This window comes from Marmota flaviventris, chromosome 3 (assembly GCF_047511675.1).
Source record: "Marmota flaviventris isolate mMarFla1 chromosome 3, mMarFla1.hap1, whole genome shotgun sequence".
In the NCBI taxonomy this organism is placed as follows: Eukaryota; Metazoa; Chordata; class Mammalia; order Rodentia; family Sciuridae; genus Marmota; species Marmota flaviventris.
The window spans coordinates 96,381,435-96,394,185 of record NC_092500.1 but is presented as its reverse complement, the minus strand read 5'-3'; the positions used below and the strand labels follow the sequence as shown (position 1 = coordinate 96,394,185).

The window sequence follows — 12,751 nt, the reverse complement described above, 5'->3', positions numbered from 1 at the left end:
GTCAGCTCCATAATAAGTGACTAATTCATAATGAATAAATGTGTGACAGGAGGAGTAAAGCTGAGGGGTAAGGTTGAGAGAACCAGGAGTGGATGATGGAGTATGTAGGGACTGACCATGGTGAAAAACCTTACCCGCTCCCAGCCTGAAGAGGCAAAGGGAAGGTGTGGCTGCAGATCCAGAGAACGCTGAGGCTGTGGGGTAGTCGTGACATTCTGGACAATACGGCCATTACCCACTTTCTATTCTTTCTATTCCCACTCTACAATCTTTCACAGGGCCACCCCCGTTGGCCATACCCACTGGAAGCCAAAAGCACAAGGGAGCCTGCGTAACATAGTCTGAAGGACTCATTCTTCCAAGGGTGGGATGGAAAGAGGTGGACAGGGAACATCAAAGGCAAAAAAAAAAAAAAAAAAATTAGCGCTGTAGCTTTTATTGTTTGTTTCTGTCCTGGGGTTTGAACTCAGGGTCTCATACATGATAAGTGCTAGACCACTAAGCTACAATCCCTAGTCCCACTTCTAAAGTTTTTAGAAGTTTATACTTTAGTTGTTCCAGAGACAGATTTATATACATAAAATTCCAATAGAAGGCAGTGACTGGAGACAAGCAGAAGGTCAGACAAGGTGACTTCATTGGGGTAGAAGATCCCCACTGGGAGCTGAGGGAAATAAAGCAGGAGAGTTAGTAGGACCACTCAGTGGGCCCTACTAACTTTAAAAGACTTAGGGCTGAAAAAACAAAACCGAGCAGAGGAGCCTTCAAGGTCCTTCACCGAATGTACCGTATAACTCACTTTATAAAAAAATTCAATGGCTGCTGGCAGGCCCTGAGTGTGGTCTGGAGGTCTCCAAATCCTTAGATCAGATAGAATCATCAACCAAAATAACTCTCTCCTTCTCCCACTTCCTTCTTTCCTTTCTTCTTTTCAGCAAATATGAGTTGAGTCCTTCACAATGGCAGGCAGTAGGCTAGCCGTGTGCTCCTGGTTGGCTTCAGCTCTCAGGTGGCCCTTCTTCGCCACCTCTTTCTCTCTGTCTTGTAAGACCAGCCTTCCTGAGTCTTTTTGGAGGAACAGTGATGTGTCGTTGTGGCTTGGCAGGCAACCATTACTGCTTAAGGAGGAAAGAAGTGAGATGTGAAGTGTTTCCAAAGCAGTTAACCTCGTGGACAGAGGAGTGGAAGGAAATACAGGGATTACAGAAATCCTGGTTAAGAAGGCAAAGGCTGCGTGTGGGTCAACAGGAAAGAGGAATGTATGGGATGTTGTCACATGTTCTAGGGAGAAAAATATCCGAATACTAGCTCATGCCCCTTGTCATTTTCCCCTTGCATAAGGAACCGACACAAATATAAAGGAAAAATTGTTGCAGCAGGTGGAGACAGAGGCTTCTCTCAGCTCACTTGACCTAGAACTGACCCTTTGTCAGAATTTAGCAGTATACGAGATCAATTCAAATAGTCCTATAACCATGAAGCAGTGCAGACAGACTCTTGGACACTTGGCATGAGTTTCTGGCAGCTCCCTTGCCCACATGCCTTCCTCACCCTGTTTGTAAGAAATTGTCTGTTTATCTTTCCTTCCTGCTGCCAGTGACTGATTTCATCATTTCTTTAGGGAGCTATTTTTCAGTCTCTTTCTCCTCTGTCCCTGGGAGCCACTCAGTATGTGTGGCCAGCCTTCGCATGTGTGCCTCAGTATCTCTGAGGCCTCCCTCTAGCTTCCTGTTCTCATTGAATTACTACTGTATGTTGGGCAATGCATTTAATCGCTTTTATAGCATCTCCTTTTCCTCATGACTCTTTAAAATCAGCAGTGCCTCCATATTAATCACAGCATAGTGGTTAAGAGCACAAGGCTTTTTCTGATATTAGCAGCAACATGATTTTGGATAAGTCACTTAACGCTTCTGAGCCTTAGTTTCCTCATCTGTAAAAGGGAAGATAATTGTTCCAATTTCATATGATTATTGGGGGAAATTAAATGAGTCAATACATGTAAATACTGGGCCTCATGTCTGACCCATCATGAGTGTGTGATAACTATGCTTTTATTATCACTGCTCTTGGGGTTATGATTATGGCTTGGGGCTCAGCGTAGTCCTCTTTGGAACACATGTGCTGATTTCATCTATGAATTTCTTTCTGCAATTGGTTACAGGAGTCTTCTAAGTATGACGACATCTCAGCTTTCTCTCCATATAAACCCCATTTTCCCATGAAGAGGAGATGAGGGTAGGTACCAAGCTCATTGAAGGCCACTGTAGCTTCTTTCTGAAGCTTCCTCACAATCAGAGAATCAAATAATGTTGGAACTAGAAGTTCTTAGACATTGTTTAGCTCACATGGGGCATTCATCAGATGAAAAAAAATAATAAAGAGACTTTCAAGTTATGATCACATCAGGACTAGTGGTAGTATGAATTAAAAACCATTTCTTTGACCCCAGTGCATTCTTCCTACCCCACTGGAGTGCTTCATATTTTCATGTTTTACATATCTGTCTGCCTATTATCTACCTATATATTCATCTTTCTCTCTCCCCCCATCATCATCATTATCTGTCCATCTGTTGTCTAATCAAGTTCTATTTTTTCCCTTCGTTAGATCTTCTACAGATCCCAGCTTATGGAGAAGGGAAGCTGAGCTGCTGTGGCCGAAGGGCAGGGCCTTGATTCCTGCACTCTGGTCTTTTCTTTGTGCTATTCAGTAGCCCTTGAGACTGCCCACATTATTATCTTATCGGGACATGTGCTTCTGTTGCTTTGGCAAGATTTCAAACTTTTTTTTTTTAACAAGTTTTCGTGGTTAGAAATTCTGAAGTTATTCTTACAAGGGAGCTGTCAACTAATACTCACCCTAGGATGCACTGTAAATGGTGAGGTTTTTGAACAGATCACCCTGAACTTTGGTCTCTTCCAGGAGCCTGAAGCCAGCTTGACCCTGCATCACTAGCCAAGATTCTGTAGAGAGGGAAGGACCCTAAAGCAAACAAGCCCACACCCCACTTTCTTTAATCCAAGCATTTCTGCCCTCAGCTTGCAGCACACTAGGATGGAGTTCCCAAAACTCCACTTAATTTTCTTGGCTCTGTATTTACTCAGTTACAACTGGGCCAGAAGGGTCTTGGCACCAAAAGCCTGCAAAGAAAGGGCTGTTCTGTTGAACTCTGTTGCTCAATTTTGCAGACATTTTAGGTTCACATAAGGTTGTGGGTGGCCTATCAGTTCTTTCTACATGTTGTTCTGAAATGAACCCAAACCCTGCCACTTTCTGAGATTCCCTGGGGAAATTGTGGCAATAAGAAGCAGACATTCCAGATTTTAAAGCCAAGTGTTCCTAAGGGCCATCTCTTCTCCATGTTCTTTTTCCCAGTCATATCCTCCTCTTTATGTAAGGTCAGGGGGAACAATGGTCCCAGCCTTTTCGAAGAATCGGCCCCTAAGTGCTGCCTGGCGGCATCTGTGCACATGTTCTGGCCACTGACCTGAGAAGGTGAGTAGTTTTTGCCTTACCTTTCCTAGCTTCTACTTGCTTTTAAACCACCAAGTTCAGCCAGGTCAATGGACCCTTCCACTGTAGAGGTTCTAATGAGAGATATATGTGTAGTTTCTTTCCTACCTCAGGATCCATGTGCTCTCTCTCTCTCTCTCTCTCTCTCTCTCTCTCTCTGTGTGTGTGTGTGTGTGTGTGTGTGTAAAGGGGAAAGGCAAATTTAAGGAGCTTTATTATCTTCTAAGTTCCATGAGGTCAGAGAACTTACCTACCATGTTTAATGATGTGTCCTCTGGGCTTTGCACATACCTGAACTTAGCACCCAACCAATACTGAATGGGTTGAAGGGATAAATGAATGTCTGCCTTCCTCTATCAGTACATTGTATTGGTCAGCTAAAACTTATACCTGAGATAATCAACTTATAAAGAGTAAAGGTTTTTTTTTTGGCTCACAGTCTTGAAAGTTTCAGTCCTTGATTGGTTTTTCCTGTTGCTTTTAGGCTTTTGATGAAGTAGCACGTCATGGTAGAGGCATGTGGGAGATGAAGACTACTTGCCTCATGATTAGTGTGTTAGTTATCTGTTAGGTGAAAGAAAAACCTGAGAGCAATGACTTATAAAGAGAAAAGGTTTACTTTGGCTCACAGTTTCAGAGCCTTCAGTCCATGATCAGTTGGCCCTGTTACATTTGAGTTTGTGGCAAGGTGGCACATCCTAATGGGAGCACATGGTGGAGAAAGCTGTTCATTTCTTAGTGTTGGGAAGCAAAAGAGTGTGAGACAGGAAGGGACCACGGTCTCAATACCTACTTGAGGGCATGTTCTCTATGACTTAACTTCTTCCCACTAGGCCCTACCTCCTAACAGTTCTACCACCTCCCACTAGCACCACAGGCTGGTGATCAAGTTTTTAACACATGGAAGACATTCAGGATCCCAACAATAACAGCTAGCAAGTGAAAAAGAGAGGAAGAGATAGGATCCCACAATCCCCTTCAAGGATATACCCCCAAGGACCTGAAAACCTCCCACTAGGACCCAGCTCTTAAAGCTTCCACAACCTTCCAATGGCCCCACCATGGGACCAAACCTTTAATATGTGGGCCACTGGGGAATACTGCATAGCCAAACTGTAGCACATCTTTTCTCCCCCCCCCCCAATAGCTTTGTTGAGATAAAACTGAATTACAATAAAATGCACATATTTTAAGTATGCAACTTGATCAGTTTTGATATGTATATACCAATGCAATAAATGTAAAAAACATTTCCATTACTTTTTTAAAATTTGAAATCATGCAGATTTCAAATTTATTACATTAGAAATCAGTCACCTTTAGATATATAGAACCCCACCCCCACATGCCAATTATTTCAAAATTAAATGGCACATTTATAAATATCTCAGAAATCAAGGAAGAAAGCACCAGAAAAGTAAATATAAAGTGCTTTGAACTAAGTGATAATAAAAGCTTAAAATATCAGGATTTCTGGGATGAAATAGAACCCGGATGTTCACTTGTAACTTAAAGTACTTGTATCAGAAAGAAGCTAGAGTAACAATCAAATTATTTTCCAACTATGTAATAGGAAGGCAAAATGAGAGTAGGAGCAGAAATATATAAAAAAGAGAAGAAATATTACAGTTAAAATTTGATAAAAATCAAACAAGTCTAATAAAGAAAAAAGCAAGAACAAAAATTAATATTGATGGAAAGGGAGCTATCAAAATAACCTTACAGATGTTAAAATATATTACGAAAATATTATAATTGTATGCCAACATATATGGCAGCTTATATAACATGGTTAGCAGCATATCTTTTCTTCCATCTCAGAGTTAGAAAGTGAGCCAACCTCTCAGATCCAGGACAAGTACTTCAGTAGATTGTCTGATAGCATCCATGGATAGTTAGTAGGGCTACTCTTAAGTCTAGAAGGTCATTTATATGTGTGTTTTGAAGGTTGATGGGGGTTCTTAACATCCAAGTAATCCTATAATTCAAGACTCAACAGCTCAACATTTTCGATGAATTTATTTGGGTCTTGAATGCTCTTTGTATAGCAGGAGTTCTCTGTGAGCATGCTGCTATTCTAGGCAAGGTGAGGGGGGCACCCCCTATGGATTGTTAGTAAAATGGAACAGCAAGGTGCCAAGGGAAGAACATTGGATCTGGAGTCTGATGAACCTGAGTTCTAACCTCAGTTTCACCATTCATCATCTGTGGGACTTGGACAAGTTGTTTGTCCTTTCTTGGTGGGCTCCTTATCTGCAAAATAGGTCTAATAATACCTGCCTCCCAAACTCATGAATATTAAATGATACTGAGTATGTAAGGTGTTCTTTCATGAATTAGCACATAGGAAATACTCAAACTGAGGTCTTTCCCATACTTTTCTCCTTCCTAAGAGCAAGGCCCTAGTGAACAGGCTATTGGGGGGTGGGATGGTAGAGAAAATAAAGGTGGTGAGAATGAATCTTGTCATAGTAAAAATCTGTCTGAGACCAGTCCCATTGACTAATATTCTCTGGTTGACACTTTTCTGGTTATATTATTTTATTGAAGAGGTACTTCCATTGGGGAGTATTAACTCTCTCAGCATATGGTTTGGCGATCAGCCTGTGCTTTTGAGCACATTTGAAAAATTACCAATTTTTTTTTTCCCTTGGGAAGATGCATCCCTGAGCCAAGATGCTCTGCTTTGTAGGGAGAATCACAAGGCAATTTTATCCCTCAGCCACTTGCCCCTGTGCAGTGCACCACCTGTCCCATCAACCAAAGAGACTACAATCTACAGTAAATGTGGACTGAGTTATTAAATATAGTAGAAACTGTGGAGACAATCTTCTCATTAATTCAAAATATCTGGTTCAAATCAGTTAAATTATTGACTCTAACCTAGAGCAGGCTTAGGATAGGAGTAAACACTCGAAAGCTGGGTTTTATCATCCATAAAGAAGTCATAACATTACCATATTACATATCTATTGCTGTCTAATAAATCACCCTAAAATTCAGCAGCTTAAAAAAGAACAAGCATGCATTATGTCATACAGTTTCTGTAGGTTGGGAATGAGGGAGAAGATTAGCTGGTTGGTTCTAGCTTGGGATCACTCATAAGGCCACGGTCAAGATGCTAATCAATTAATATAGTATAATGTATCAACAGAACAACAACAACAACAAGCCCATTATCATCTCAACAGATACATAAAAAAACAATCAACAAATTCAACACACTTACATGATCCAAACACAGAACAAACCAGGAATGGAAGCATGGCAAAGGATATCTATTAAAAAATTCCTAGAGCTAATATCATGTTAGTGATGAAAGACTGGATGTTTTTTCTGAAGATCAGAAACTAGACAAGAATGTTGTTCTTGCCTCTTTTATTCAGCATTGTACCAGAAGTTCTATCCAGGGTAATTAGGCAAGAGAAAGAAATAAAATCCAGTAACACTGGAGAAAAAGAAATGAAACCATCTCTGTTCAAAGATGACATAGTCTTGTGTACAGAAAATCTTAAGAAATCCACCAAAAAATTATTGGAATCAATAAATGAGTTCATCAAGATTGCAGGACACAAAATCAATATACAAAACTTTATTGTACAAAATATCCCAAAATACAAAATACACAATATATAAGAAAGTACAAAAAATGTTGAAAGAAATAAAAAAGATTCAAATAAATGGAAATTATCCCCTCCCATGTTCATGGATCAGAAGGCTTAGTAGTGTTAAGATGTATTACCAAAACTGACCTACAGATTCAATTAAATACCTGTTAACATCTCAGCTGGCTCTAAAATTCATATGGAATTGCAAGGGTTCAGAATAGCTAAAACAATCTTGAAAATCAAGAACAAAGTTGGAGGAGTCACATACTTTTTGATTTCAAAACTCACTAAAACAGCAGTATTCAAGACAATGGAGTACTGACATAATGACTGATGCATAGACTGATGAAATAGAATGAAGAGTCCAGAAATAAACCCATTTGTCTATGGTCAATTGATTTTTTTTAATCTTATTTATTTTTATTATTTTTTACTTCTTGATGGACCTTTATTTTATTTATTTTTATTATTTTTTACTTGCTGATGGACCTTTATTTTATTTATTTGTATGTGGTATTGAGAATTGAACCCAGTGATCATGCATGCTAGGCAAGCACGCTATCAATGAGCCACAACCTCAGCCCCTCAATTGAGTTTTAACAAGGGTGCCAGCATATCCAATGGGAGAAAGAGAGTCTTTTCAGCAAATGGTGCTAGAACCACTGGGTATCCACATGCAAATAATGAAATTGGAGTCTTACCATGAGCAAAAGTTAATTCAAAGTGAACCAAGGGCCTAAATGTAAAGATTAAAACTACAAGACTAGTAGACAAAAATAGAGGTAATTTTCATGACCTTAAATTTGGCAGTAAATTCTTAAATATAAACCCAAAACATGAACCACAGAAGAAAAAAAAAATAGGCAAATTGGACTTCCTTAAAATTAAAGTGTTTTTTGTTTCAAATAATATTTTAAAAGTAAAATCTACAGAATGGAATAAAGTATTTTCAAATCATATATGTGATAAAAGATATGTATCTTAAATATATAAAGAACACTTAGTAAAAAAATAAATAACTTGGTTAAAAATGGCCAAAGGATCTGAATAGACATTTCTCCAAAGACTATATACAAATGACCAATAACACATGAAAAGATGCTCAACATCATTAATCACTAGGAAAATACAAATCCAAACCACAATGAGATGTCACTCATACCCACCCAGGATGGCTAGAGTCAAAAAGTCAAACATAACAAGTGTTGGTGGGTTGTGGAGCAATCAAAACACTCATATACTCCCAGTGGGGATGTAAAGGGTTCCAGCCACTTTGGAAAACAGTCTGGAATTTCTACAAATGTTTAAACATAGAGTTACTTTATATCACAGCATTCCATTCCTAAGTATACCTCCAAGAGAAGTTAAAAGCTATATCTATATAAAAAGTTGAATATGACTGTTTATAGCAGCAGTATTCATAATAGCCCAAAGTTGGAAACCACCTTAAAGTCCATGAACAGATGAGTGGATAAGAAAAATGTACATTAGTACAGCAGAATGTTATTCAGCAATAAAGTGTAATCAAATTCTGTTACATGCTACAATGTGGATGAACTTTGAAAACAAACTATACAAATCTATATGAAATGTCCATAAAAGGCAAATCTATAAAAACAATCTAGAAGTAATTTAGTGGTTGCTTAGGTATGGGGGAGCTGGGGAAATAAGGAGGTGATATCTACAGAGTATGGGGTTTTCTTTTATCTTGAAGAAAATGTTCTAAATTTGACTATGGTGATAACTGTGCATATCTATGAATATACTAAAAACCACTGCATGGTACCCTTTAAGCGAGTGAATCATATGTTTCTGAATTATATTTCAATAAAGTCATTATTTTAAAAAGATGTTGGGAATGACTGCAGTTATCTGAAGGCTTGCTAGGGAGGGAGGATCCACTGCCATTAGGAGGCCATAATTCATCATGCGTCTTTCTCCCCTGGGCTGTTGAACTTCCTCACGGGATGGCAGCTGTGAGGAACTCTCTTGAGTTACAAGTAACTCTCTTGAGTTACTTCCCAGAGGGAGTAACTCAAGAGAGAAAGAGGTGAAGGCCACAATGTTTTTTATGACCTAATATTGGAGGCCACACTCCAGCATTTCTGCATTACTCTATTGGCTGCAGGAGCCAGCCCTACTCAGTGTGGGAGTAGCCTTAGAAGGGCATAGGTACTAGGAGGTGAGAGTCATTTGGCGTGACTTGGAAGCTGACTATCACAGGCTCACAGGGTGGCTTTCAGTATCAAATGAGGCAATGAGTATAAAACATTTTGTAAATTTAAACTTGTTACATAAATATTCAATATTATTCATTTTATTTTGGTCCTGGACTAACTTCCCAATACTATGTGCAAAACTGAGATATGACTTTGAGTCCATGTGTCTCTATTGGCATTTAGTTGACAGAAGAAAACAAACATGAGGGAGAAGCTGGCAGGCCTAGGATTTGCCAGGAGTGAGATGGAAAGGGCCCATTTTAGCTCAGTTCTGTAGCCCTGCTGGTCGATTAAGCACCTCATTTATCTCCTCATAACTTTATTGTGTGGACTGGAAAGAGTCAACAAGGTATGTCACAAAATTAACAAAGGGGAAAAAAAACTTAGGATGTGTCCCAAAAAGAAACACTGAGTTTCCCCTAGTGAATGTCTAGGGAAAGGCAGCACTTTGCACCCCCATTGTGTGGAGTCTGGCTCAGCTTCAGGCCAGCCCCAGGGGTGCGGTTTCAGACAGGATGGAGATGAGGGTGTGGTAGAACTGTGGCCAGATGTCTGCAAGCCACAGCTCCTTGCCCTTGCAGCCACCTCTCCCTCCCATGTTTATGGCTTCAGAAATGTAGCCACTACAGCCCAGGACAACCATCATAGATTTCAGGATGTCTCCTGGGGTTCACTGGTTGGGATTCTCTCACAGGCAGCATATAGAATTTAGGCTCAACTTGATTATGAGTTTCACAAGTTAAAGGCAGAATCTGGTTAGTTGGGTAGTTTCTTTAATTGGCCTGAATGTTGCCTTCCAACTTTCTGAGTCTAATCCTTTCTTTATCTCTAGAGATCTCTCAGGAAGAATCCTTGTATCTTGCTCACTTAATCTAAACTTATTTTCTCAGCTGTCTAAGCAATCTGTGCTCTCACCTATCCAGGCATTCTCTTTCATAGTTTTGTAAGTGCTAGTGAACGTTCATTAGATGTTTCCAGAACTTTCAGGGATCATGTTTCATCATCAATGCCCACTGTGATGTCAGTGTTGCTATCATCCTTGGAGATACGAAAGGTGGATCAATTTGATATCACACAGCTAGGAACTGGCTCTTGTCCCAAGCCTGGGTTCCCTGGGCTTCCTCCTGAATGCTTCTTTTTTGTTTGGCCACAGACATGTAAAGTTTCCCTTAACCTACAACATCTCTGCTCTTTCTTGGAGAAGACAGTGACCTGCTACAAGTAATTCATATAGAAATAGGTGACATTTATTTAGGCGGTGGAAGACATTCTCCCTAAACACTCCTTTCTGGTTTGGGTCATTCCTAGCAGCTCTGATGTAGTCTTTTAGAAGTTCAAGAAAAGACAGAGCAAATCTTGGGAATAGCTAGCGACTGTTGGAACAGGAACTCAAGATTAAAGTCAGCTCTGGAAAGCCACAGATGAACTCTGGAGTCGTCTCCACGTGCTGAGGCTCCTCCAGTGGCTTGTTCAGAGGGCACCTGTTAGGGTTAGGGCCTCATCCTGGTGTGGATTTCTGCCTCATGATAGGGCAAACAGGGCATCCTCTGGTGAGCATGTGGAGGGTGGAGCTTTTTCCTTGTAGAGGGTCTCCTGGCCCTCCTGTGCACTTAGTGCAAGCCATCACAGTTATTCACATCCTTTTTCAGTTTATTGAATTGTCTCATTTCCCCTCACCTTGTGAAAACCTATTCAACAAATGAAGCACACTTTAATGAAATTTCTTTCTCCCTCCCTTTCTTCCTTCCACCTTCTTTCCCTATTTTCCTCCCAGTTCTTTTTTTCTCCTTTCCCCTCTCACCTCTTTCTGTACCTCCATAGCAAGTATGTAAATGACGCTGTTCTCAGAGAGCCTTCCAGTCCCTTTCAAACCCCACAGAGAAGTGCAGAATATTAAATGAGTCTCTAACTTTCACCATATTTCCCCACCATGCTTATCAAATATAAATGATCATTAATTCATTGCACCCCAAATCTTAGTGATGGTTCTATTTGACTTTTCTACTCTACATTTAAAAGCTATTTTCATAGCCCTCCATTCCCATAAACAACCCAGCCTCTAGATTCCTGAGGGTGACCCGAGAGGGTTCCTGGGCAGATGTTGAAGGATTACTTACTTTCAGGGTCCATAGAGATCCACTGAACTGGGTCACTTTGGTAAAATGTGAGGACTCAGTAATTTGCTCCCTGATCACCCCTGACCACCTCTTAATTTTTTTTTTTCAGTTCAGTTCTACTAATTGAGCTCTTCTACTTTCTGAGAATTTAATTCCTTATAGTAATGAGTAGCATTTACCTACTCTCCAGAGATTTCAAAATTAGTTAGATCATATCATATACTAACAATTCTGTTCTGAACCAACTAAGGGACTTTAAGGATTTTAGAAAGGTATAATTTGGCAATTAGCTTCCAGAAAATGATACACAGAGGATCCCTTGACCAAACTGCATAGTTTTCTTTGAACAAATTACCCACAGCTCTTGACTACTGGATGCAATAGTGTTAGCCCAACAATTTCTGCTTACATCTGCTTTGAAAGGAGATGACATGGAAATGTTGTAAAATCAATTCTCCAGCTCTCTTAGGAGAAATAGGCCTTTATGGCAAGTGATAGAGCAAACCAGTACAGTGAAACATGCTTTGGGTGTGATACTCATGCTTAGGGAGTGAGTGAGTGAGTTTAAACTTGGCAATCTAGTTAAAAGTGATCTTATGTTTACATATCATAAAAATGTATGGTGCTGATGAATAGAAGGGAGGAAACCTATAAGGAAAAGGATAACTATCAACCAAGTGCTTTTGGGGGGCTTAAAGATCCCCTAAGAAGCATTATGTATATATTAAGACAAAGAATTGTTTGTTCCATAAGTCAAAACTATGGTGCCAGTAACATAAATGAAATGTAGGGAAGGGTAGAACATTAAGCTAACTTGGCAAGGCCAAGAGATACTTTCAGATGATCTCAGAGGTAGAAAGTTTGCCAGGCTACCAGTGAAAAGGGTGGAAAAAATGGAAATAATTTGCTGAGAAAACTAGTAAAGCCCAAGCAGGAAATGAAATGCAACCAGCAAAGGACATAAAGAGAAAAAGACAAAGCTGGTGTGCACTGGTAATCCCAGTGACTTGGGAGGCTGAGGCAGGATCATAAGTTTGAGGCCAGCCTGAGCAATTTAGCAAAACTTTGTCTCAAAAAAACAAAATAAAAAAAACAAACAAAAAAATAAAAAATAAAAAACAATGTACTATTTAAATACTGAAGACATAAATGAGCTATAGTACAAAACATTAACCTTTATAAGTAAAAAAAGAAAGCTAAAAATGTGGTCTTGAAGGTCAAAAATTGAAATAACTAAGTATGAAAATAATTTATTACACTCAACCCTTCTATTCATATATAACCATTTTGT

The 12,751-nt window shown here is 39.5% G+C and overlaps 1 long non-coding RNA gene across 1 annotated transcript in view; it reads left to right on the top strand.

Moving 5' to 3' along the window:
* Window positions 1-3,358: 3,358 nt before the first annotated feature.
* Window positions 3,359-12,751, top strand: part of LOC139705218 (uncharacterized) — a 31,988-nt gene continuing 22,595 nt past the window's right edge. Inside the window, exon 1 of the long non-coding RNA XR_011707109.1 lies at window positions 3,359-3,498. This is a non-coding gene — a long non-coding RNA (uncharacterized lncRNA). The remainder of the gene's footprint in view (window positions 3,499-12,751) is intronic.